The following is a 26,157-nucleotide window of genomic DNA, read 5'->3' on the forward strand; positions in this document are numbered from 1 at the left end:
GAAAAAAACTCATAAAAAGAGATCTTTGAGATGGAGAAAAGAAAGCAAACTTACATTTGCCACTTTCAAACTTCTCTAGAAAATATAAAGTGAAGTTATCTTCCAAAACTGGAAAGGTGGAGATTAGGCACAGGGAGAGAGGTTTGGAGTAGTGGCACAAAATGCTGGAAAGCAACTGGATCCACTAATTTGCCAGAACTTGCAATAACGATCTAACGACCGCATGACCATAACAGAAAGCACTGCAGGAAGCTGGGAAAATCCCTTCTTCCCCGCAGTTAGTATGCACATGAAGCTGCACCACTCAAACACAAGAGAATCCATGGTATGCCTGGAGATTATTCCCCTATTAGTAATCCCTAGGATAACAACCACTGTAAGAGTCTATGAAGTTGATGTGCTATCACTTCTAGGAGATGACATGAATCATCAAAAGAAGCATCAGAGTTCAAGCATAAATTTCAAATTTGACAATAACAAGGTAGTTTTCTAGGGAAAATCAAGTTGCAAAGATCTTTGCATATACTTTTTTATATACATATAAACTTTGTATAATTGAAAAGTTTTCCCTAAACAGGTTGTTTGTTACGAAACATGGTATTTTTAGTACAAATACCTTTCTAAAGCAGCTTTAAAAAAAATAAGTAGCAATCGGGTACTGTTCACGTAAGAGTGAAACACAGGGACCCTGACTGGACAACACTGTGGGTACAGGAGGGGCTTGTTAACTAGTGGGCTTCCCCGTAGTGTAACTGGGCCGTCACCTGCCTATGCACATATGGAGACCCTCAAATGTCGGGCTCTGTTGCTCTCTTCTCTGGAGTCATTCAGTTTCTTAGAAATGAGTCCTCCAGTCTCCTCTGACTGCCAGTGTTCTACAAATAGGTAAGGAAAGGGACATGGACAGAAAGTAAGGACAGAGCTCATGATCCAGCAGATAGACTTCTGCTTAATCCCATTTATAGAGTACTCTTCTTCTGTATTCTCTCCAAATCTGGGATCTCACTGGTGTAGTTTCTCTAGACAATCAAACACCCAACTTCTGCTAGGACACTAAGTCCAGGAAGGGTCTAGCACTGTTCAAGATAAATATAATGCTATAGGGGCACCTGGGTGGCTCAGTTGGTTAAATGACTGCCTTTGGCTCAGGTCATGATCCTGGAGTCCCGGGATCAAGTCCCACATCGGGCTCCCTGCTCAGCAGGGAGTCTCCTTCTCCCTCTGACCCTTTTCCCTCTCATGCTCTCTGTCTCTCATTCTCTCTCTCTCTCAAATAAATAAAATCTTAAAAAAAATAAATAAATAAAATGCTATAAATGCAACCACATAAATAACTTTAAATTTTCTAGTACCATCATGAAAAAAGAGAAAAGAGTTGAAATTAATTTTAATATATTTAACGCAAGAGATCTAAAATGGTATTTCGATGTAATAAATAAAAATTATTATTAAGATATTTTCCATGTTTTCACACTTCCAAATCTGGTGTGTACTTTACATTTAGATTTATACCTGAGATTTAGCACCATCTCAATTAAGACTAGCCACATGCTAAGTATTCAACAGCTACATGTGGCTAGTGGCTACCATATTAGATAGTATAGTCCAAGTCATGCTAGGGTAACAAATGACTCCAAAATTTCAATGGCTCAACGTAACAAAAGTTTACTTGTGTCTCATGTGAAATGTCCAACACGGGCAGGCAGGGTCTGCTTCATAGTCATCCAGGCTGACCATCTTGTTCTTGTATCAAATGAAACACATGGCTAAGTACTTCTTAAGTTTAAAGAAAAAAACAAAAGAAAACAGAGAATCTTCATGGGCCTTTCACTATGTCAACCTAGAAGCAACACGCACTTCCCCTCAAAGACCACTGGCCAGATCAGTCATGTGATACCACCTAACTTCAAGGAAACAAAGGGATTAAATGTTCCCATATGCTTGGAATGAAAGGAGAAGTGGATGTGAAAGAGCACTAAAAAGTCATTTTCACAGGCAGGCACCTGGCTATGCGGACAAATGTGAGACAGAAGATCTAAGCCACAGATTCCAGGGCATAACTGTTTCTTATACAGATTTTTAAACCAGTGTTTAGCCTGAACTCTTACCCTGTTACATAAAACGAATACCTACAATTCTGGGACACTGACAGGGGTAAAATCCAGTTTGCTTGTTAGCATGTACCTCTATAAGCTAAACAGCAAGTAAGTATTCACTGAAGAGAACAGCAGGGAAATGTGAAAGTACGTATAAAACTGGGGAGGGTGCAAGAGTTGATGATCCAGAGCCTAACAGCAAATGGTTTGAAGCTGACATGGTAGCCAAACCTTTCTGAACTGGGAAAATACCCAACGAGGCCTCCCTTCCAGGACAGAGCTTTGCACTAAAGAAGAAACTGCTGGGAGTAAAAACAAAATTGAACAGAAAAAGTATAACTGACACAATGGAAAGAGAAGGCTCAAGGAGGAGTAAGGGACAGTGATAGAACTAGGATTGGCCATCTTCTCAAACATAATCGAAAACAATTCTGTCAGGTTAAAAATGCTTTCCTGAATCATTATATTTCCTTCTAACACTCTAGGAAAACTAATTTCAAAATGACCCATGAGAAGGCTTCCAGATTCAAATCTCAAACAAGTTATTATAAGGCTAAAAAAACATCCTTACACACAACTAAAGCAAAACCAGAAGAGCAGCAACACAAAACTGATAATAACTATAACCTACTAAAAAGGTAGAAGCATTAAGTAAATTATATAAGGCATGAAAAACAACATCAGAACTGGAGAAACTCAGAAAAGTAAGAACATGACTCAAAAAAGAATTAGAATTTTAAAAATTTTAGGGTGCCTGGGTGGCTCACATGGTTAAGCGTCTCCCTTCAGCTCAGGTCATGATCTCAGGGTCCTGGGATCGAGTCCCGCATCGGGTTCCCTGCTCAGTGCAGAGCCTGCTTCTCCCTCTCCCTCTGCCACTCCCTCGGCTTGTGCTCTTCTGTCTATCTCTCTGTCAAATAAATAAATAAAATCTTTATATAAAAAAAAAAAGAATTTTAAAAATTTTATTTCAGATACAAAGACTAAAAACAAAGAGGCACAAGAGTAAATTAACATGACAGGTAATGTGAAAAGGAGTCTAATCCTAAAAATAAATTTCAAAAAATTTAATGAAGAAATAAAAGGATTCTAGGAAAAGTGACAAAAATTCTTCTAACTTTTATATAAAATAGTAATCACTGAAGAAACCCCAAGAAAGGGAACTAAACACTAAAAAACTATACAAAAACATTAAAAACTAATTCAAGCAAATTTTCCTAAAATAAGATTTAAAACTATATGTTTGGGGCACCTGGGTGGCTCAGTCATTAAGCGTCTGCCTCCAGCTCAGGTCATGATTCCAGAGTCCTGGGATCGAGCCCCGCATCGGGCTCCCTGCTCAGCAGGAAGCCTGCTTCTCCCTCTCCCCCTCCTCCTGCTTGTGTTCCCTCTCTCGCTGTGTCTCTCTCTGTCAAATAAATAAAATCTTTTAAAAATAAATAAATAAATAAATAAATAAATAAATAAAACTGTATGTTTAAGGCACATACAATACATACACTTGAGGATATGGACGGAAAATAACACCAAGAGATATTACAGTAAAATTACAGAATTTTTAAAAGAAAAACTATTTGAGCATCTGGGCCAAAATGTCAAGTAACTTATCAGAAAAGAAAATTATATTATCAACATATTTTCCAAAGCAACACTTTATGCCAGAAAAAAAAGTTAAGATACTCAAGGAAATAAAATGAGAGCCAAGAATTTTACAGCTGGTAAAACTAATTTTCAAGTATAAACAATACACACTATCATCATGAAAAAACTCAGAGAATAATGTTTTCATGAGTCTTTCTAGAGAAATCTACTAGAGAATAAGCTTCAAAGAGCCAATATAATTAGAGGAATATTGATATGAGGGCTAGAGATGAGCATTAAGTAGTAACTTGTAGACCAAAAGATGATGAAAAGGAAGAAAATTATAGTACATAATGGCAATATGACCTGATAACTTATAGAGCATAATTATCAAGAAATGAAGAGCATATGAAAAAAATGTTAACTCTTTTCAGTAATAATGGTGATGGATGTATTAGTTTTGTTATTATGAAATTGTCAGATATATAATATGATAAAATAAATGAGTAATTATGGAACATTCCATCGCCCCTATATCCTTGAAAACCATGATTCCCAATCTCTATTTTCTAGTACTATTCACTGAAAAGACCTAGAAACAAAGACCAAACAGTAGCAATGAGCATCCCAAGAGTCCAGATCATAGTTTTGAAATACTACTTCCCAATGAAAGAAACCAGACTTCATGGAAATATTTCATGTTTGAGACAGAAATTTTTCAAGATGTTCTTGGGTTTTATTTTTTATTTTATTTATTTATTTTTTTTTAAAAGATTTTATTTATTTCTTTGACAGAGAGACACAGCGAGAGAGGGAACACAAGCAGGGGGAGTGGGAGAGGGAGAAGCAGACTCCCCGCTGAGCAGAGAGCCCGACGTGGGGCTCGATCCCAGGACCCTGGGATCGTGACCTGAGCCGAAGGCAGACGCTTGACGACTGAGCCACCCAGGCGCCCCTGTTCTTGGGTTTTATAAGGCAATAAAGACACTAATCAACAACTATTTGAGTGATGTCAAAAAGACTCAGGAGCCAACCTGAAGAGACTCCTAATGGCCAATGATGGGGTAGTTTGAGCTTTAGCAAGTATAAGAATTGCAACAGACTGAATCCCATCGAATGTGTTTAAATCCATGGTGAAGGAGAAAAAAGAAGGACGAAGGAGGGGGAGGAGGCAGAGGAGGAGAGAGAGGGAAGGGAAGGGAAGGGAAGGGAAGGAGAGGGGAGGGTAAGGGAGGGAATCAATCACCTTCAGAGAAGATAGGGAGCCATTTCAGTATTTTAAAAACTATTATGAGGGATCCAGTCATAGGGGGACCACCACACTTTATGAGTTTAACCTTCAAGAGCTCTACCAGGCCATCACAGTGAATATCAGAGAAAAACCCCTTTTGATTCTTCCAGAAAGAGGGGGAAAAGTACCATTCTGAAATACATCAGAGTACTGTTATTCTTTTTTTTCTTAAGTAGGCTCCACACCAAACGTGGGGCTTGAACTCATGATCCTGAGATCAAGAGTCAAATGCTCTACCGACTAAGACAGCCAGGCACCCCAGGAGCATTCTGTTATTCTTAAGGCCTGCCTTTTCCTTTTTTTTTTTTTTAAGATTTTATTTATTTTATTTGACAGAGAAATAGAGAGCACAAGTAAGCAGAGAGGCAGGCAGACGGAGAGGGAGAAGCAGGCTCTCCGCTGAGCAGGGAGCCCGACGTGGGGCTCGATCACAGGACCCCGGGATCGTGACCTGAGCCAAAGGCAGCTGCTTAACCTACTGAGCCACCCAGGCGCCCTAAGGCCTGCCTTTTCAAGAAAAACTATTTTAACAGAACCTAAATTATGGGGATTCTTTCAAAGCCTAACAAGCCTAGGTTAAGGGAAATACCCAACTCTAGCCCAGGCTAACCTTCCATGTGGGGGAGGGAGAAAACTACTAAGAAGCACTTATGAAGTTCACAGTCCAGAGGTACAGGCTCACTAAAAAAATGAGACCTCATCATGAGACTATAGAACACTTCCATTTGCCCCAGTACCTTAACACCACATTAATAAAGGTCTATTTACAGCAGCTTCTTTTTACCCAGTATATCATGTATAGCCAGCAAGAAAAAATTACAAGGTGTACGAAAAGGCAAAAACTAGCTTGAAGAGACAGAGCAAGCATCAGAACCAGACTCTGATATGGCAGAGATAACAGAATTATCAGACTGGGAATTTAAAACAACTACAATTAATATGCCATGGACTCTGATGGGCAAAGTAGCCAGTATGCAAGAACAGATACATAATAAGTCCAGAAAGATGGATATTCTAAGAAAGAAGCAAAATGAAATGTGTAACAAAAATGGAAGAGTGTCTTTGATGGGCTTATTAGTAAACTAATCATGACTAAGGAAAAAAATCTCTGAGCTTGAGGATGTATTGCTCAGTAAAAATCTCCAAAACTGAAAAGCAAACCAAAAAAAGACTGACAAAGATTTTTTTTTTTTTAAGATTTTATTTATTTACTTGAGAAAGAGAGTGAAGGAGAGGGAGAGAGAATCTGAAGCAGACTGCACTGAGCACAGAGCCCAATGCGGGGCTCGATTCCATAACCTCAAGATCATGATCTGAGCTGAATCCAAGAGTTGGATGGTCAACCAAATGACCCACCCAGGCACTCCTGAAAAAGATTTTTAAAAAGAATAGAATATCAAAGAACTGTGGGACAACTACAAAAAGTGTAACACATATGTAACAGGAATATCAAAAAGACAAAAAACAGAAAAGGAAAAGAAAAAAAAGGAACAGAAAAAAAAATATTTGAAACACTAATGACTGAAAATTTTTCCAAATTAATGTCAAACACCAAACCACAGATCCAGGAAGTTCAGAGAACACCACGCAGGATAAGTGCCCAAAAAACTACACCCAGATAGCTCATTTTCTTTTTTTTTTTTTTAGCAGTCCCCCCACTGAGCAAGTAGCCTGATGCAGGGTCCAATCCCAGGGCCCTGGGATCACGACCCGAGCTGAAGGCAGATGCTTAACCATCTGAGCCACCCAGGAACCCCGATAGCTCATTTTCAAACTACAGAAAACCAAAGATAAAGAAAGAAAAACGTCAAAGAAGACATAGGGAAAAAACCCACCTTACCTATATAGGAGCAGAGGTAAGAATTATATCCAACTTCTCAGAAACCATGCAAACAAGAAGAGAATAAGATGAAACATTTATTTTTTTTTAAATATTTTATCTATTTATTTTAGAGAGAGTGTGTGTGCACGTGCACCCGCAGGGGTTGAGGGCAGAAGGAGAGGGAGAGAGAGTCTTAAGCAGACTCCAAGTTGAGTGCAAAGCTCCACACAGGGCTCTATCTCACAACCCTGAGATCATGACCTGAGCCAAAACCAGGAGTTGTCGCTTAACTGACTGCACCATCCAGGCCCCTAGAATGAAACATTTAAAATGTAAAAACAAAAAAACCACTGGGGCGCCTAGGTGGCTCAATCAGTTAAGCATCCAACTCGATATCAGCTCAGGGTCCTGAGTTCAAGGCCTGCATTGGGCTCAATGCTGCGCATGGAGCCTACTTAAAACAAACAAACAAATCACCAATCTTGAATTCCATAGCCTGTGAATTATTCCTCAAAAGTGAAGGAGAAATGGGAGATTTTATCAGATGTGCAAAAGTGAGGCAATCTGTTGTGAGTAGACCTGCCTTGCAGATAATGTTAAAAAGAACTTCTCTAGAGAGAAGGAAAATGATATAGTTCCAAAACCCAGAAAGCAAGAGTACTAGAGAAGGAATAAGTGAAGGCAAAATTTAAAACTTTAGTTTTCTTATTCTTAATTGATCTAACAGATAACAAGTTGTTCAAAATAACAGCGACAACGCAATTATGTATGCTCACATATATGTATGCATATATATACATGTATATGCTATATATAAATGAATAAAAGCATGACACAAAAGACAGAAGGGAAGAATTAGGATTATATTTTGCTATTGTAAGGTACCTGCACTATCTGTGAAGCATAACAGTATTATTTGAAATAGTCTTGGATTAATTGGAAATGTATATTAAAAACTCTAGGAAAACCACTAATAAAAGTTAAAACGAAAAAAGTGTAACAGATACAGTAAGAAAGGAGAGAAAATGAAGTAATATAGTAAGTGCTCAAATAAAACCACAAAAGAAAACCTAAATATGAGACCTGAAACCATAAAACTCTTAAAAGAAAACACAGGCAGTAATCTCTTGGACATTGGCCTTAGCAACATATTTATGGATATGTCTCCTCAGGGAAAGAAAACAAAAGCAAAAATAAACTATTGCAACTACACTAAAATAAAAAGCCTTTACATAGCAGAGGAAACAATCAACAAAACAAAAGGGCATCCCTACTGAATGGGAGAAGATATTTGCAAATGATATATCCAATAAGGGGTTAAGACCCAAAATATACAAAGCAGTTACACAAGTTAACACCAAAAAGATAATCCAATTAAAATGGGCAGAAGTTCTGAATAGACATTTTTCCAAAGAAGACATACAGATGGCCAACAGACACATAAAAAGCTCAACATCACTAATCATCAGAAAAATGTAAATCAAAAGCATGAGACACCACCTCATACCAGTGAGAATGGCCACTATCAAAATCACAAGAAATAACAAGTATTGGCAAAAACGTGGAAAAAAGAGAACCCTCATGCACACCTGGTGGCAATGTACACTACAACCAGTGTAGAAAACAGTATAGAGGTTCCTCAAAAAATTAAAAAGAGAAATACCATACGACCTAGTAATTCCACTACTGGGTTTCTACCCAAAAAAGATGAAAACACTAATTTGAAAGATATATGCACCTTTATGTTTACTGCAGCATTATTTACAATAGCCAAGGTATGGAAGCAAGCCAACTGTCCATCAATAGATGAACAGATAAAGAAGATGTAGTGTATATGTATATACAATGGAATATTACTCAGCCATAAAAAAGAATGAGTTCTTGACATTTGTGACAACATGGATGGATCTAGAGGGTATTATGCTAAGTGTAATAAGTCAGAGAAAGACAAATACTATATGACTTTACTTATATGTGGAATCTAAAAAACAAAACAAACAAACAAACAAAAAAACAGAAACAGACTCATAAATACAGAGAATAAACTGGTAGTTGCCAGAAGGCAGGGAGGTGGGGGGATGGGTAAAATAAGTGAAGGGGATTAAGATGTACAAACTTCCAGTTATATAATAAGTAAGACGGGTGCCTGGGTGGCTTGGTTAAGCGTCTGCCTTTGGCTCAGGTCATAATCACAGGGTCCTGGGTCGAGTCCTGCATCAGGCTCCCTGCTCAGCAGGGAGTCTGCTTCTCCCTCTGCCCCACTTCCTGCTTGTGCGCTCGCTCTCTCTCGCAAAAATAAATAAATAAATAAAATCTTTTAAAAAATAAAATAAAAAAGTCACAGACTAAAAGTGCAGCATAGGGAATATAGTCAATAATATTGTAATGATGTTGTATGGTGACAGGTGGTGTTTACACTTACCATGAAGAGCAATGAGTAATGTACAGAATTGTCAAATCAGTATGTTGTACACCTGAAACTAATATAACACTGCATGTCAACTATACTTCAATAATAAAGATTTTTTTTAAAAAAACACAAAAGAGAGAAAAAGAGTGAGACAAAATAGGAACAAAGAACGTGGGCAATGAAAAGAAAGCAGTAACATATATGGTAAATATTAATCAAGTTACTATAACTATATATATACTATAACTATAACATCAATAGTCTAAATACACAAATTAAAAGAGTGTCAGAATAAATAAAAAAACAAGATCCAATTATATGTGGTCTACAAGAAAACCACTTTTTAAAAGACTTTATTTTAGAGAAAGAGAGAGCACGCACATGAGGAGAGGGAGAGGATCTCAAGCAGACTCCCCACTGTGCGCAGAGCCCAACACAGGGCTCAATCTCATAACGTGAGGCTTGATCTCTCTCTCAAGATCATGACCTGAGCCAAATATATAGACAAATATATAGATTAGATATAGATCGATAATTATAGATAAATATAAAGACATATGTAAATTAAAAGTAAATGGATGGAGGGGTGCTGGGTGGCACAGTCATTTGAGGAACCAACTCTTAGTTTCAGCTCAGGTCTGATCTCAGGGTTGTGAGATGGAGTCTCACGTTGGGCTCCATGCTTAGCGTGGAATCTGCTTGAATTTCTCTCTCCTTCTTCCTCTGCCCCTCCCCACTGTACTCTCTTAAAAAAAAACTTTAAAAATCTTTTAAAAATCTTTAAAAAAATCTTTAGGGGCACCTGGGTGGCTCAGTCGTTAAGTGTCTGCCTTCGGCTCAGGTCATGATCCCGGAGTCCTGGGATCGAGCCCCGCGTCGGGCTCCCTGCTCAGTGGGAGGCCTGCTTCTCCCTCTTCCACTCCCCCTGCTTGTGTTCCCTCTCTCGCTGTCTCTCTCAATGTCAAATAAATAAATAAAATCTTAAAAAAAAAAAAAAAAAAGAAAGCGGGAGTACCTATATTAATTTCAAACACAGTAGACTTCAGAGCAAGGAGAGTTATCAGAGATAAACAGGAGAATTACATAATGATAAAGGAATCAACTCTCCAAAAGACACAACAATCCTTAACATGTATGTACCTAACAATGATGCATCAAAATACATGAGACAAAAACTGATAGAATTGCAAAGAAAAACAGATGAAGCCACTATTACAGCTGGAGACCTCAATACCCCTCTACCATAAATGACAGATACGGAAGGCAGAAAAAACAGTAAGAATATAGTTGAATTCAACAGCACAATCAATAAGCTGGGTATAATTGATATCTATCAACTACTTCATCCAACAATGGCAGAATACATATGGCTCTCAAGCTCACATGGAACATTCACCAACATAGATCACATATTCAGGGCCATAAAATATACCTCAACAAATTTAAAAGATCAGAATTCATATAATGTCTCTTCTTAGACCACAATGAAATTAAACTAGGAAAAAAAAAACCAGAAAGAGAGAAAATCCCAAAATATTTGGAGATTAAACAATGCACTTCTAAATTATAAACAGGCCAAAGAAGTCCTAACCAATGGAATAAAACAAGAAAAAGAAATAAAAGGTATATAGACTGAAAAAGAAGAAATAAAACTGTATTTGTTCACAGATGATGTGACTGTCTATGCAGAAACCCCCCCCCCAAAAAAAATCAGTAACAATGACAAAAACTCCTAGAATAATAAGTGATTATAGCAAGGTGTCAGGATACAAGATTAATATACAAAAGTCAATTGCTGTCCTAAAAATCAGCAATGAACAAGTGGAATTTGAAATTAAAAACATAATTTACATTAGCATCCCCCCAAAATGAAATACTTAGATACAAATCTATTAAATATGTAAAGGATCCAAATGAGGAAAACTACAAAACTCTGATGGAAAAAAAAAAAAAATCAAAGAACTAAATAAATGGAAAGATAATCCATATTCAAAAAAAAAAGATAATCCATATTCATGAATCAAGAAGACTCAATATTGTCAAGATGTCAGTTCTTCCCTACTTGATCTATAGAGTCAATACAATTCCAGCCAAAAGCCCGGCAAGTTATTTTGTGGATCTTGACAAAATGATTCTAAAGTTTATATGGAGAGGCAAAAACGCCATACTAGTCAACACAAGATTGTAGGAGATGAATAAAGTTGGAGGACTGATGCTACCAAACTTCAAGATTTACAATAAAGTTACACTAATCAAGAAAGGATGGTATTTGCAAAAAGAATAGACAAATAGATCATGAGAAAGAATACAGAGCTATGAAACAGACCCACATAAATATACATTCTTTAGAAAGAATTAGATGAGTTTGTTAGTATTAATAACCAAATGTTTTTCATATACAAACCTTATCAAATATAATAAATGTGGGTTTTCCACTAGCAGACTGACTTCTAATCATCAGTGGATTAATTTGGACACTTTTATATTACTTTATATGATTAATCACCTCTATTTGTATATCACTCACTGTGCTATATTCTTCCTCCTAATCTAAACAATTTCTTCATTCAGATGCTAAGTCACTCAGATACAAGAATCATCACCTTCACAACCCTTGGATGCATTAAGAGCTGCCTTCATTTCTTATGCTAAGCATGCTTTGAAAATTCATCCATTCTAACACCTTCCATTAGATTTGTAAAGCTATTAGAGTTAGGTTTTTAGTATTTAACTAATGGATAATTTGTTTTTGGAATCCTATAGGAAAAAGGCTGGCTTTTTACTCACTACTGGTTCTTCTACCATAATTATTACATTTTTGCCAATTCTTTCCCCCCACCCCCTTCTGGTCATTTCTCTAGTCCTGCAAAATCTTACCCATCTGGCTTTACAGAGTCAGCTATAAAATTAATTCAAAGAATCAAACAGATTCTCCACTCTAAAATACCCTTTTTAAATCAAACTTATGTCTCCTCACTGAAAATTAGTCAACTCTGTCCATTCCTGTTCCACCAGTTAAAAAAAAAAAAAAAGAATGCTGTTGAAAGTTATAAATTTCTGTGGACAATGCCACCAATTGATAGAAGGGTTCTAAGAAACACTTGGCAAAACTCCAGAAACCACAATGTACTTCACCCACTCATAAGGAAATGCACACTTTGTTTTCTTCAGCATCACAATTTGGATTTAGAAAAATGTAGTGATACAATCCTTAAAGAAATGTCAATATTTCTGCAGCCCAATTCTAACAAAATGAAATGTAAATGACAGTTGAGAAATAATTATTTCTGTATTAAGCCACAGAATATGACCTTTTTTTGTTTGTCTGTTTCACTGGTGTAATACCAGTAAAATCACTTACACTTATGCCTGTTCAACTGACATGCAAATGAATTTGTGAATGAGCACATTCAAGAATCAAGTATCTTAACGTTAATGAATATTATGCACAATGAATAATCTTCTTTAGAAAATTATAGATCAGTATCTTGATAGGGGTGTGGGTTACAACAATGTGTACATTTTTCAAAACTGATTGGACTGTACAGATAAAACCTGTGCATTTCACTTTATATATATGTTGCCATATACATACATCATACATCAATTCTTAAAACTTAATAAGTTAGAATATGGAATGAGAGAAAGAAAAAAAAAAATCCTGTGGGGTTGGATTAGAATTGGAGGTTATTTGTATAAACTAAAATTATTTTTTTAATAATTTAAAAATGTATTTCCTAAATATGTTCACTGAAAGGGACTAGAAGCAATGACACCCAGTACCAATAAAAACGCCTAATGCCCAGATCTTGGTTCCTATATATTCTTTCCAGTTAATGCTAGGGGTGAGTTAACTGGTAACTGGAGATGACCATTTTCTCCCTGTCTCTTTACATGGCTGTGTCCTAACTTCTCTTTTTTTCTTTTTTTTTAAGATTTATTTATTTTAGAGAGAGAGAGCAGGGGGAGGGGGAGCGGTAGCGGGAGAGGAAAAGAATCCTCAGGCAGACTACCTGCTGAGTGTGCGGAGCCCAACAAGGGGGTTAATCCCAAGAGCCTGAGATCATGACCTGAGCCGAAATCAAGAGTTGGACACTTAAATGACTGAGCCACCCAGGTGCCCCTCAATTTCCCTCTTTATAAGGACACCCTTTTATAAGGACACACATTCTGAGGCACTAGCAGTATTTTATGAGGGAATAAATGGAACTTTATAGAGAAACTTTATAAGAAACAAGAAATTTGCATGGTCTTCAAGTATCTCCCCATAGATAAACATAAACATTAGTTTTAATGGGGAAAACAGTAACTATACCAATGGAGAAAATGGACATCTTGACCAGGCAATCAAAATTCGCATCACCAATGTAGGACAACATATTATGCCTCTGAATATGATACCCTGAGAAAGGACACATCATCATTTATGGAGAATTTGGGCCAGAGATGCATCACCTAAATCCAATAATGAAAAAATGTCAGATAACTCCAAATGGTGGAATATGGCATAAAATAACTGGCTTATATTCTTCAAAAATGTTAATGTCATACAAAATAAAAGATAACTACAGACCTGCTCCAAATTAAAGAGACATGAGGATGTCTCTAAACTAAATACAGTATGTGATCCCACATTCAATCCTCTACTATAGTAGAAGGAAAAAAATCTAAAAAGAACTTACTTGAGACAACTGATGACACAGGAATAGAGATGTAGATTAAAGTAATGTATCAATGTTAAATTTCCTGAATTTGATAACTTAAGCATGATTACATATGAGAATATCCTTGTTTCTGGAAAACAGAAACTGCAGCAGAAAGGGTCAAAGCCCATCATATATACAACTGTTACTCTCTCAAACAGTTCATGAAAAATTGTGTGTGTGTGTGTGTGTGTGTGTGTGTATGGGAAGGTGAAGGAATGAGGGAGAGAATGAGAGAATGACACAAATGTGGAAAAATATAAAAAACTGACAAATCTAGGTAAGAATATAGGAGTTCATTATGCAATTCTTGCATCTTTTCTAAGTATGAATTTCAAAATAAAAACAAAAATGAATTAAGTTCCTGTGTTGTAGTCCTAAGCCCCAGTACTTCAGAATGTGACCTTATTTGGAGACAGTGTCTTTGCAGAGGTCATCAAATTAAAATGATGTCATTAGAGGGGGCCCTACTCCAGTGTGATTGGTATCCCTATAAAAAGGGGAAATTTGACACAGACATGTCCAAAGGAGACAGGGAGAAAACGGCCATCTACAACCCCAGGAATGCTTGAGGCTACAAGAAGTTAAGGAAAGAGGTCTGGAACAGAGCCTTCCCCAGTGCCTTCAGAGAAAGCACGGCCCAGGCAACAACTTGATTTTGGATGTGAGCCTCCAGAACCAGGAGAAAATAATTTTCTGCTATTCTAAGCAGAAACAAAAAAACCAAAAGAATTAGAACAGCAATAAAACCACCTACAGAATATTATGCTAAAATAAAATACTTTTCACAGATTTCTGAGATATGTTTTCACCAAATGAAGATGTTTAAAAAAACACAAATACTTGTATTCACTGTGTTTACCAAAGATTGAAGATATCATCAAACACCAACATTGTACTCTAAAACTGTGATATAAAAAAATTAACCAAACTCAATGCACTATCCCTAGAATACGTGCTTTTAATATAAACTAAATCCCAAACTGACAATATATTAAAACTGATTTAGCAAAGTTATCATTAAAGATCACATTATATATATTTTAAATCCCCCATTAGGATCAACAAAGTGTTAAAACTAAAAAAAAAAAAAAAAAAAAGTTAAAGCTTGAATGGTTTAAGTATACAATAATTAATTAGCTGTTTGTATATTAATAGAACAGTTTACAAAATATAATGGAAAAATAATCTCACAATGGCACTTAAAAATATACTTCAAAACTTTACTGAAAGTCAAAAAAAAAGATTAATAAAAGAAGGTATGTCATTTTTTGAGTTAGAAAACTATACACTGTAAAAATGTCAGTTCTTTCCAAGTCAAGGTATGCCATTTTATGAGTTAGAAAACTACACACTGTAAAAATGTCAGTTTTCTCCAACCAAATCAATCAATAAATGTTAACAGGCTTTTGAAAGGAATCAGACAAAAGGACTCTGAAGACATTTGGAAAAATAAACTTTGGAATATCCCACACTTTTGGAAAAAAAGGATTTACCTCACCAAGTATTAAAAAATAGTGAAAGACGGGGCGCCTGGGTGGCTCAGTTGGTTAAGCAACTGCCTTCGGCTCAGGTCATGATCCTGGAGTCCAGGGATCGAGTCCCGCATTGGGCTCCCTGCTCAGCGGGGAGTCTGCTTCTCCCTCTGGCCCTCCCCCGTCTCATGTGCTCTCTCACTCTCTCTCATTCTCTCTCTCAAATAAATAAATAAAATCTTTAAAAAAAATAAAATAAAAAATAGTGAAAGCTACATCAATATAAACAGTGTGATTCTACTATCAAGAGAGAGATTATACGGAGACCAAGAGTAGATCCAGAAATACAGAATATAATAAAAGTGGCATCTCAAATCAATAAAAGGTGTTGAGAGAACTTGCTAACCATTTGGGAAAAAACTTAAGTTGGATCCTTACCTCATGTAAAAAAATTAATTCCAGATAAATAAAAGGTTAAAATGTAAAATAATATTGCAATGGGGAAGGAATTTCTAAGTTTGACATCAAAACTAGAAACCATAAAGGAAAGGCTGATGTAAATTGTTACTGGAGATAACACTGAATACAATTCTTCCTGTTTTATGTAGCAATCTTAATAAGCCTACAACATTATTACAATCCTGGTGTGCTTTTAGAGTTGTGGCTAGGGCAGTAAGATCACAGTATTATATTCTACCCATTTGACTTCATTTTAAAGAGAACAATTTTCCACTCTGATTGGACAACTGGCTTTTCCTGTAATGGTTAGGAGGTTATTGAATAATAAAAAGTACTTACCTCCTTTTTTCACATTTCTGTGATTGCTATCTTTAGTTGGAATGAAAAATTATCTAATTCCTATAAGCTGGTACTGAGTTATTATAAAATAGATACCAATTTTTAAAATTAATATTCTAGGTAAAGAAATAATAACTACCTACAAAAACTGTTTTTCTCCCTGGAGCTAGTACCCCTGGATCTGAGTGCTACTTGCACCCTGACTGGTTAAATCACCTACGTTATAAGCAAATGCTTGGTCTGCAGAAAGAAAACAAGCCCTACTTATTTAAACGGGGTATCTCCTGTCCAATCCCTAGTTCTTCTCCCTGTCCTTCACATCACAGTCATTCAAGCATTTGTATCTGCAGTAGTATTCTTAGTATGTCAAGAAGTACTCCTAATATGGGCGCCTGGGTGGCTCAGTTGGTTAAGCGACTGCCTTCGGCTCAGGTCATGATCCTGGAGTCCCGGGATCGAGTCCCACATCGGGCTCCCTGCTCAGCGGGGGTCTGCTTCTCCCTCTGACCCTCTTCCCTCTCGGGCTCTCTGTCTCTCATTCTCTCTCTCTCAAATAAATAAATAAAATCTTAAAAAAAAAAAAGTACTCCTAATATAGTTCAGACTTTTTAACATCATTATTTTTACTTTCCAAATCCTTTTGTCCTTTCATAAATTAGCCCCAAAGGCAGCATTATAAGATATAAAACCTGTTATAATAATGAATTTACACAGGGCTTAAGGGCTTAAACCAGCAAGAGTCCATCCTCAGCGCCAATTTAGCACGTTCCTCAGCCACCACTTGGGACTTAGGCCAAAAGATGTGGAAGGCAGTAGAGTCCTATCACAGCAGGCAGGACTTTCATTCAGAGGAGTATTGAGACGTTGAAGAGGAGGGCAGAAAACCCCGCAGCATAAAGTCCATCAACGACACCGACAAGAATGGGTTTTCAGACATGAATGGTGGTGGGCAGTTAGAATAGTGATTGGAGCGAGTTAAGGGAAGGTGAGGGAGAGGAGGTACTGCAAGTAGACAGCTAACTCTCTGAAGCATGCAGCTATGCAGTGAGAGTGAAAGATGACTTTGTTACTGAAGTCTCTACTTCAGATTGTTCGCTGATGGGAATAAACCAATGAGGAGGCAAGGACTAAAGAAGAGAGAGGAGAAACAGTGAAAATTCTCCTAGACACCACAAACAAATAGAGCTAACGTGGCGATATTTATCTCTGTGCTTATATAGACCTCAACAAAAACAATTTTGGCATTTTTGTACAAGCTGCCCTATAAATTTCCTGGTCATATTGGGGAGGGGGGGAGAGGGAGAGGGAAAAGCTTAGGCAGGCTCCATGCCCAGGGCAGAGCCCGATGCAGGGCTCGATCAGAATCAAGAGTCCGATGCTTAACCAACTAAGCCACCCAGGTGCCCCTCTTGGTCATATTTTTAATTGTTAAGCAACAATATTTTCATACAGACTCGTTTATGAATTACTGCTGTTCAAAACATATTAATTTCTTTGTTCTCTACACACTCTTAACTTCAACATATGTTAAGAGATTTTACGAACAGGAAATTTCTCTTCATATATATGCATGACTTTTTTCTCACAGCAGCATCACTAACTTTATTTCATTCTCATTTTTTATTTTTTAATTTTTTTTTTAAAGATTTTATTTATTTATGTGACAGAGACACAGCGCGAGAGAGGGAACACAAGCAGGGGCAGCAGGAGAGGGAGAAGCAGGCCTCCCGTGGAGGAGGGAGCCTGATGCGGGGCTCGATCCCAGGACCCTGGGATCATGACCTGAGCTGAAGGCAGATGCTTAACGACTGAGCCACCCAGGCGCCCCTCATTCTCATTTTTTAAAAATTCCTGCTGATGTTCGAGCTCTTTTGTAGTAGTTTTTCATTACACATCTTTTTCACATATTGTGTTAATCATAGTTCTTACTATAAATTAAGTCATAAACTGTGGTCTTTTGACAGACACATGTAAAAATGTTCTTTATTTTCACAAAGAATTATACGTTTTTTCCTAAAACACAAGCAGCTCTATCTTAGGTTTCTCCCTTTTGACAGAGATATCAGCAGTCAGTTTAATACTGGGGAGACACCAGGGAGTGCCAGAGATCAGAGCACCCTCTATTTAGCTCACCCGACTGCTGTTAAATGGAGAACAAAAGACCTGTGCCACCTATCATCCAGTTTTTCAGATGAGTAAAAAATCTGGATTTTCTTTTTGCATAATCTCCCAATTTTTAATTGTTTGCAACTAATTAGAAAAAATACAGTATAAACCAAAAATAAAATGCCTGCAGGCCAAATCGAGCTGACATGCCATTGGTTTACAACCTCTAGGTTGAGGAATCATAATGGGTCTGCTTATTTATTTTTCTTTCACTTTTTTCTTGATTTTAGGTCATTCTTCCTTCCAAGAAGGGGTATCACAAGTCTGTCCTTTTTTTTTTAAGATTTTATTTATTTATTTGAGAGTGAGTGTGAGAGAGAGCACTAGCGGGGGTACAATCAAGGGCAGAGGAAGAGGGAGAAGCAGGCTCTCCGCTGAGCAGGGAGCCCGACGTGGGGCTCGATCCCAGGACCCTGGGACCATGACCTGAGCTGAAGGCAGACATTTAACCGACTGAACCACCCAAGTGCCCCCACTAGTCTTTCTTTAAAATACTCATTCAGAGATTCAAAGTGAGGTTAAATGACTTACCACCATCACCAAGTGCCATTAAACATTTCTCTTTTTTAAAGTAATATAACACCATATTTGCATTTTGATACTAGTTTGGGGTTGGAATGAAATTCACCTTTAAATTTACACTTGTTCTTGAAACGTTTTCATCTATGTACAGAAGTACGACAATTAGCATTTATAGAGCACCTACTAGGCCAGGCACATTACTAGGCCAGGCACATTACTAAGCATTTTCACACTTTGGTATTTCATTAAAGCCAAAATTACCTTGTAAAGTAGATTTTATTATCTCATTTTACAGACGATTTGCAATAGTTCACGAAGTGCCCAGTTTTTGTTTCTCTGCCCTCAGAATCCAGACGAAATGGTTGGTTAGGCTTGCTCTTTTGACAGGTATCATCAATCAAGAATTACAACCACCTTAAATAAATCACAATGAGAAAAATGCAAAGTGAAAGTATTGAAGGATGATATCCTTTGAAAAAACAGCTAAACCTTCATTTCAACTCCTTAAATTCCTTAGGTCCACTGATCTTCCAGTCACTGAAAGAGTCATAGTTGTTTTCAAGACAAGTAAAACTGAAGTCAGCTCTTCTTTTTGGTTCATGTTTCTTTTCTAGGGCCTCTAAAAACACTGACCATTTTACAAAAAAACAAATCTTTTCATTAATTAAAGAGGAGCACAAAAAGAGCACAGGCTGCTGTCACCAAGAAATTACTGAGCATATGTGCTCGGCAAGGCCGAGTGCTAGGCCCTGTAACACAGAACTAAGTACGGTTCCCTACTCACTTGGAGCTCACAGTTTCTAGGAAGGGAAACAGATCTTAAAGAAATGTCCATACAAATAACAATTTAATTACAGTCATGGTAAGTGTCGCCAAGGAAACTTAAAATGGGGTGCTATGATAGCTTTCATAAAGTTGTGCAAGTCTAAGTAAAAATTGGGCAGAATCTCAATATAATCAGGGAAGTAAAAAGACAAACTTCTCTTGTTCCTGTGAAGTGGCTCCTTTAAAAACATACAGTCTGAAGGATTACATTAAATCTCTACAAATACCTGATTCTATTTATATTTTATATATCCTAGAGTAAGTTTCTTTAAATTCAATTCTGATGTCTTCAAAGCCACTCACTCCCCTACAAGACACATACACATAAATACTGAACTTCAGTATTTTGAAAAGCAAAACATTTATCAGCATTTAAGTCCAAGGCTCAACGAACATTTAAATATAACACACATAATATACTTATAAAAATTAAAAACAGACAAAACCAGTAACATTTATCAAATAATGTGGAAAGAATGGTTAAAATGCAACTTGTAGTGAAACCATGTAAAAAAAACCGTAATGTTGGGCACCTGGGTGGCTCAGTTGGTTGAGCGACTGCCTTCGGCTCAGGTCATGATCCCGGAGTCCCGGGATCGAGTCCCACATCGGGCTCCCTGCTCAGCAGAGAGTCTGCTTCTCCCCCTGACCCTCCCCCCTCTCATGCTCTCTCTCTCTATCTCATTCTCTCTCTCAAATAAATAAATAAAATCTTAAAAAAAAAAAAAAACCGTAATGTTAATTTTTTAAGTATATGGAAATTAGGATAAATGGGCCAATTACTTAGCTTTTGAAAAAACATAAGAATAACATGGGTCAGGAAAGTACAAAAGCAGCAAAGCACTAAAACTGGTCATAGTCTTCCAGTAAAAAAATGGCACCTAATATAAGGAATAAATTTTAAAACTTTTTTTTTTTTTTTAAAGATTTTATTTATTCATTTGAGACACAGAGATACAGAGAGAGAGAGAGAAAGCATGAGCAGGGAGAGAAGCAGAGGCAGAGGGAGAAGCAGGCTCCTCGCTGAGCCAGAAGCCCGATGTGGGGCTCGATCCCAGGACCCTGGGATCATGACCTGAGCTGAAGGCAGACGCTTAACCATCTGAGCCACCCAGGCGCCCCTAAAAACTTTTAAAATATGCTTAAGAAAATGTGTCCAAAATGTCTCAAATCTCACTAGCAATTAATGATTTTATGTCAAAATAATAAATAACAAATGTACAAACTGTTCAAATACAATAAATACATATAAATATAAATACATTAAAGATCTCTCAAGGGGTGCCTGGGTGGCCCAGTCGTTAAGCGTCTGCCTTTGGCTCGGGTCATGATCCCAGGGTCTTGGGATCGAGCCCGGCATCGGGCTCCCTGCTCAGTGGGAAGCCTGCTTCTCCCTCTCCCATTCCCCTTGCTTGTGTTCCCTCTCTCGCTCTCTCTCTCTCTGTCAAATAAATAAATATCTTTTTAAATTTTTTCTTAAAAAAAAAGATCTCTCATGAGATTTATCTCCGTTTTCCTATTTTCTCCAAGGTTTACCTGCATCTAATTTATATATACATATGTACTTAATGGTTCAAGTAACATCCTACAGCAGTATACATATCTCACCAGTCACTTTTAAACATCTTCCCTGTTTCATTCAGTCATAAATTTGTTAGTAATATAGGGAACCACATGACAATCTTTTTGGAACAAGGTCCACACTTAGACACATGAAGTTCAAAAGTAAGGTCCTGAAAGTATCATGTGACTTGAAGAATGAAAAATTCACAAATCCTCACAAACTCGGCTTTTCTTGCCCCTTCCAAAAACTGTCTTTAAAAGGACAAGTGAGGGCGCCTGGGTGGCTCAGTTGGTTGAGCGACTGCCTTCGGCTCAGGTCATGATCCTGGAGTCCCGGGATCGAGTCCCACATCGGGCTCCCTGCTCAGCAAGGAGTCTGCTTCTCCCTCTGACCCTCCTTTCTCTCATGCTCTCTGTCTCTCATTCTCTCTCTCTCAAATAAATAAAATCTTAAAAAAAAAATTTAAAAAAAAATAAAAGTACAAGTGAACAGGGGCACCTGGGTGGCTCAGTCATTAAGCATCTGCCTTCGGCTCAGGTCATGGTCCCAGGGTCCTGGGATCAAGCCCCACATCAGGCTCCCTGCTCAGCGGGAAGCCTGTTTCTCCCTCTCCCACTCGCCCTGCTTGTGTTCCCTCTCTTGCTGTGTCTCTCTCTGTCAAATAAATTAAAAAATCTTAAGGAAAAAAAAAAAAAGGACAAATGAACCATAACAGGAGTCATCTTATCATCCCATATTTATTTAAAATCTAATACATTTAGGAGCAACTGAGCCACACATCTGCCTTTGCTCGGGTCATGATCTCGGGGTCCTGGGGTCGAGCCCCGCGTTGGACTTCCTGCTCAGCAGGGAGCCTGCTTCTCCCTCTCCCTCTGCTGCTCCCCCTGCTTGTGCTCTCTCGCTCTGTCAAATAAATAAATAAAATCTTAAAAAAAAAATCTAGGGTGGGAGGATGGGTTAGCCTGGTGATGGGTATTAAAGTGGACACGTTCTGCATGGAGCACTGGGTGTTATGCACAAACAATGAATCATGGAACACTACATCAAAAACTAATGATGTAATGTACGGTGATTAACATAACAATAAAAAGTAAAAAAATTTAAAAATTAAAAAAAAAAATCTAAGGATGCCTGGGTGGCTCAGTCGTTAAGCGTCTGCCTTCGGCTCAGGTCATGATCCCAGGGTCCTGGGATCAAGTCCCACATCGGGCTCCCTTCTTGGCAGGAAGCCTGCTTCTCCCTCTCCCACTCTCCCTGCTTGTGTTCCTGCTCTCGCTATCTTTCTGTCAAATAAATAAATAAAATCTTTAAAAAAAAAAATCTAATACATTTAAGGTACTCCATATATATGATGTAATAGGAGCCAGACAGAAAGTCATGTAACCAAACTTCCAGCACAGTGTGGCTGGCTTTCACTTTCCTTGTAAGCTAATACCTACTTTACCAGGTTATTTTAAAGATCCTCCCCCAAAACGGCACAGTATTTGGCATACTGTATGTACACAAATGGTGGCTAGTATAATTATTTTAAATCAAATTAGAGACAGGAAACAAATAGAAAGAAAATGAACAGTACAAACTGCCATTAGAAGCCCTACCAAAGCAGAGAAAAGGAAGAAATGCCCAGGAGCCCAGCTGAAATTAAAGCTTCACGGAGAAGGTAAGAGACAGGCTCTGCCTATCAACAAGTCTCGGACTTATCAGACAAGAGGGAAAAGGAGTGATTAACAGAGAAGCAGAGATAAGACTACAGAATTAGGGGCACAACATAGAAAACTAAATCCAGTATCATTATTAGTGAGCAAAAAAAAAGAAAGAAAAGAAAAAGAAATTAGAACTAAATCATGCACTAGAAAGAATAAAACCTGTATGAACAGGACAAAACAGAACATCAAGTCCCAATGTCTAATCAAAAATTTTTATCACAGGTTATCTTTTCTCTTTTAGAAAAAAAAAGGGTGTTGAGACAACAGTCTGTTTAGAAAATACAACACCCCACAACACCTACTCTCAAAATACTAAAAAGACTGATACAAATGTGACTACCTACTTCTATAATATAATCTGACTACTGATGATAGTGACTTTCTTCAGAAGAGTATTAACCAAATCGATGAACATTACTAATACTTAAAATGACCTAGAAATGAGGGGGGAAACGCAATACTTTTTATTGGGCTGATAATGTTTAGCAGAGGTATAAGTAGTTTACAAATAATGCTTAAGCTTCTTAAACCCTCAGAAATGGGACTAGTTACATATAAATGTATTTATGAAATATAAGGATCCCCCATTTTTTGAAGATCAAACTAGGCCACTTCCCTTTTTTGAAAGACCTACATGAGTACCTATTTTCACTAACCGAAAGATATCCAGAGAGGATTTTCGCTTTTATGAAAAAGGCAAAAAGCAAACACAGCGTTCAGTGTTTGTTTCGCAGCAAGCCATTACAGAAAGAGTGCGCATGCAGCAGCTAGAGTGGCGCCACCAAGCTCCTTCCCCAGGAACTGCACTCAACATCTCAGCAGCAAGGTGCCTGGGGTTTGGAACAGTGTGGTTAGACTTGTGCTTTATCTCGATTTATTTTGTGCATTCATTAGCAAGATGTGTCCTAAGGTACCAGAAAAACCTAAGAGAAGTTATTTTTGGGGTCTGGGAATGCTCGAAAAATTTCCCATATAAATTAACAGTAGCTGCTTCTTCACTTCATGCCATTTTGGTTTTTACCAGGAAAGGTCTCATAGGAACCCTCTATCTTCAGATAGCAGGGGAAACATGCACATTCAAATTTTAACAACCATTTTTTTTAATGATTCCTTGAAGGTTTAAAAAAAAAGTTTGTATTCTTACTAAAACTAAACTGGGAAAAATTACAACATAAGTCAAATTAACATTTAGTATATGGCACTGGGATTTTTATGACAGTTTTTATGTGAACAATCTTTTTAAAGTCTTCATTTATCTAAGAGCAGCAAGGATATAGAACAAAAGAAATATTGTAACTGCTTTGGGGATTTTTTTACCACCATATTTCAAAAACACACAGTCCAATTCATGCCATTTTGTGCCAAGAAAGCTGTTTTTCCCCTCAAAATACAATTTAAAAAACTCTCTAAATTTAACTCAATATTAATATGATTTAAATTTACATTTAACTGCAATATAAAAATATAACTTGTAGGCCTTTCAAAGAAAGTATCTTTTTTTAAAATACCTCTGAATATACAAAGAAATAATCTTTAGGCTTACTTGGAAGCTAAACTATAAAAGTAAAGCCTTTAATAGAAAAAATAGTGACTTTTACAAATATTTAAGTTAAAATGGCTCTCTTTTGGAGCCCTGTCAGAGAAAATATCTAAGTCTGTTGCTCCCTAAGTGGGGGCAGGGTTGAAGATAATGCTGCAAAAGCGATCCTAGCCTTACCAGTGCGGCTCTAAACTTGAAGTGCAGTGGTAGGCTCTGGAACAAAGAATGTGTAACTTGATCTCTTTTCCTTCTCTCCTCCTTCACGGCAACATTTAGAAAGTAATTTAACTTCTCAAAATGGCATCTTTGTGCTGCTTAGGGGAAAAACATCTACTCACTAGTACAGCGTAAGGGAAAAAAATAAGAAATCAAATCACTTTTTTAAAAATGGGTTTTCCTTTACAGTGGTATTTTTGTATCAAACATTCAGTATATATAGACAAGCCAATTATAAATGAAGACTATTTTTGCTACGTGAAGGCCCACAACGCAAGATTAAAAAATGCAGCTCAGGTTTTAAGAACAACTTGTCAAACACTCAGTATACAGACAAGCCAATTATAAATGAAGACTTTATTTTTGCTACGTGAAGGCCCACAACGCAAGATTAAAAAATGCAGCTCAAGTTTTAAGAACAATTAGTCTTATTAATACAAGGTGGAATTAGTATTTATTTTGCTTCTACAACAAAAGAGTCATTAGCTCCAAAGAAGTTTCCAGAAGAAAAAATAATTAAGAATACAAGTAATCTGGATAAATTTGAATTTAAAATCTTTGTGTCTAAAAGAATCATGCAAGTTATATATGCTTTTAATTTTAATATCTCTTCATTTACCCTAATTTAATAAAGGAGACAAGTCAGTTTGAAAATTTGGAGAACAATAAAAACCTGAAAAAAAAATCTGCTAGCCAGGTATCAAAGGATGTACTGAACATTCTCACCACGGTCAAAATGTTTAAAGGTTTCCTAAAATACCACCAAAATTTTATATAACTTTTATACATCTCAAAGCACTTCTACATTCATGACATAACTTGATCCTCACAACAACCTTGTGAGTTAGGTGGTCACGAATTTGCTTAGTTGAGACAGTCACAAAAAGGTTGGTGGAAGTCTCTCGACTCCAGTCGATAGCCCCAAACTATTTCTATTTCAGTACATACCAGTAAGCATTATTACCCCCTTTTCACCAGAGAGGAAACAGGCTCAGAAGTAAATACCTTGCTAAGGTCACAATGCTGATATACTAAACTGTAATCCTTACACCTATCAAAATAGACAAAACAGTTTAATGCAATGTAACCAACAAAAAAGCCAACTGTGGTAGAATCATGGTCCCCTCAAAGACATCCAAGTCCTAACACCCTTGGAACCTGTGAATGTTACCTTATATGCAAGGGACTTTGCAGATCTGATCAAGGGTACAGAAACTGAGATAAGATTATCTGTTGGTCTCAATCGAATCATGGTCCTTAAAAGCAGAGAACCTTTCCCAGCTATGGTTTGAAAAAGACAGAGATGACTTGAAAAAGACAGAGATGACGGTGGGTCAGAAAGATGAGAGACCATGTTGGCTTAGAAGATGAGGAGGCAGGAAGCCATGAACCAAGGATTGTGGTTGGCCTCTGGAAGCTGGAAAAGACAAAGAATCAGATTC

At 37.3% G+C, this 26,157-nt stretch overlaps 1 protein-coding gene across 8 annotated transcripts in view; it reads right to left on the bottom strand.

Moving 5' to 3' along the window:
• The window catches only part of BMPR1A (bone morphogenetic protein receptor type 1A), a 137,096-nt gene that overhangs the window by 76,129 nt on the left and 34,810 nt on the right, over positions 1-26,157 (bottom strand). For 3 of the 8 annotated variants that reach the window (XM_081823960.1, XM_081823958.1, XM_081823962.1), the window contains exon 2: positions 19,126-19,278. The exons of 1 other annotated variant lie outside the window; for it this stretch is intronic. The gene's annotated coding sequence lies outside the window, so the exon portion shown is untranslated. Of the gene's footprint in view, positions 1-2,863; positions 3,007-19,125; positions 20,191-26,157 lie in introns of those variants that run through there. 4 more of the 8 variants (XM_081823961.1, XM_081823956.1, XM_081823959.1 and 1 more) reach the window with 3 other exon arrangements.

This window comes from Leptonychotes weddellii, chromosome 6 (assembly GCF_054177405.1).
Source record: "Leptonychotes weddellii isolate Sample4059 chromosome 6, ASM5417740v2, whole genome shotgun sequence".
NCBI classification, from domain to species: Eukaryota; Metazoa; Chordata; class Mammalia; order Carnivora; family Phocidae; genus Leptonychotes; species Leptonychotes weddellii.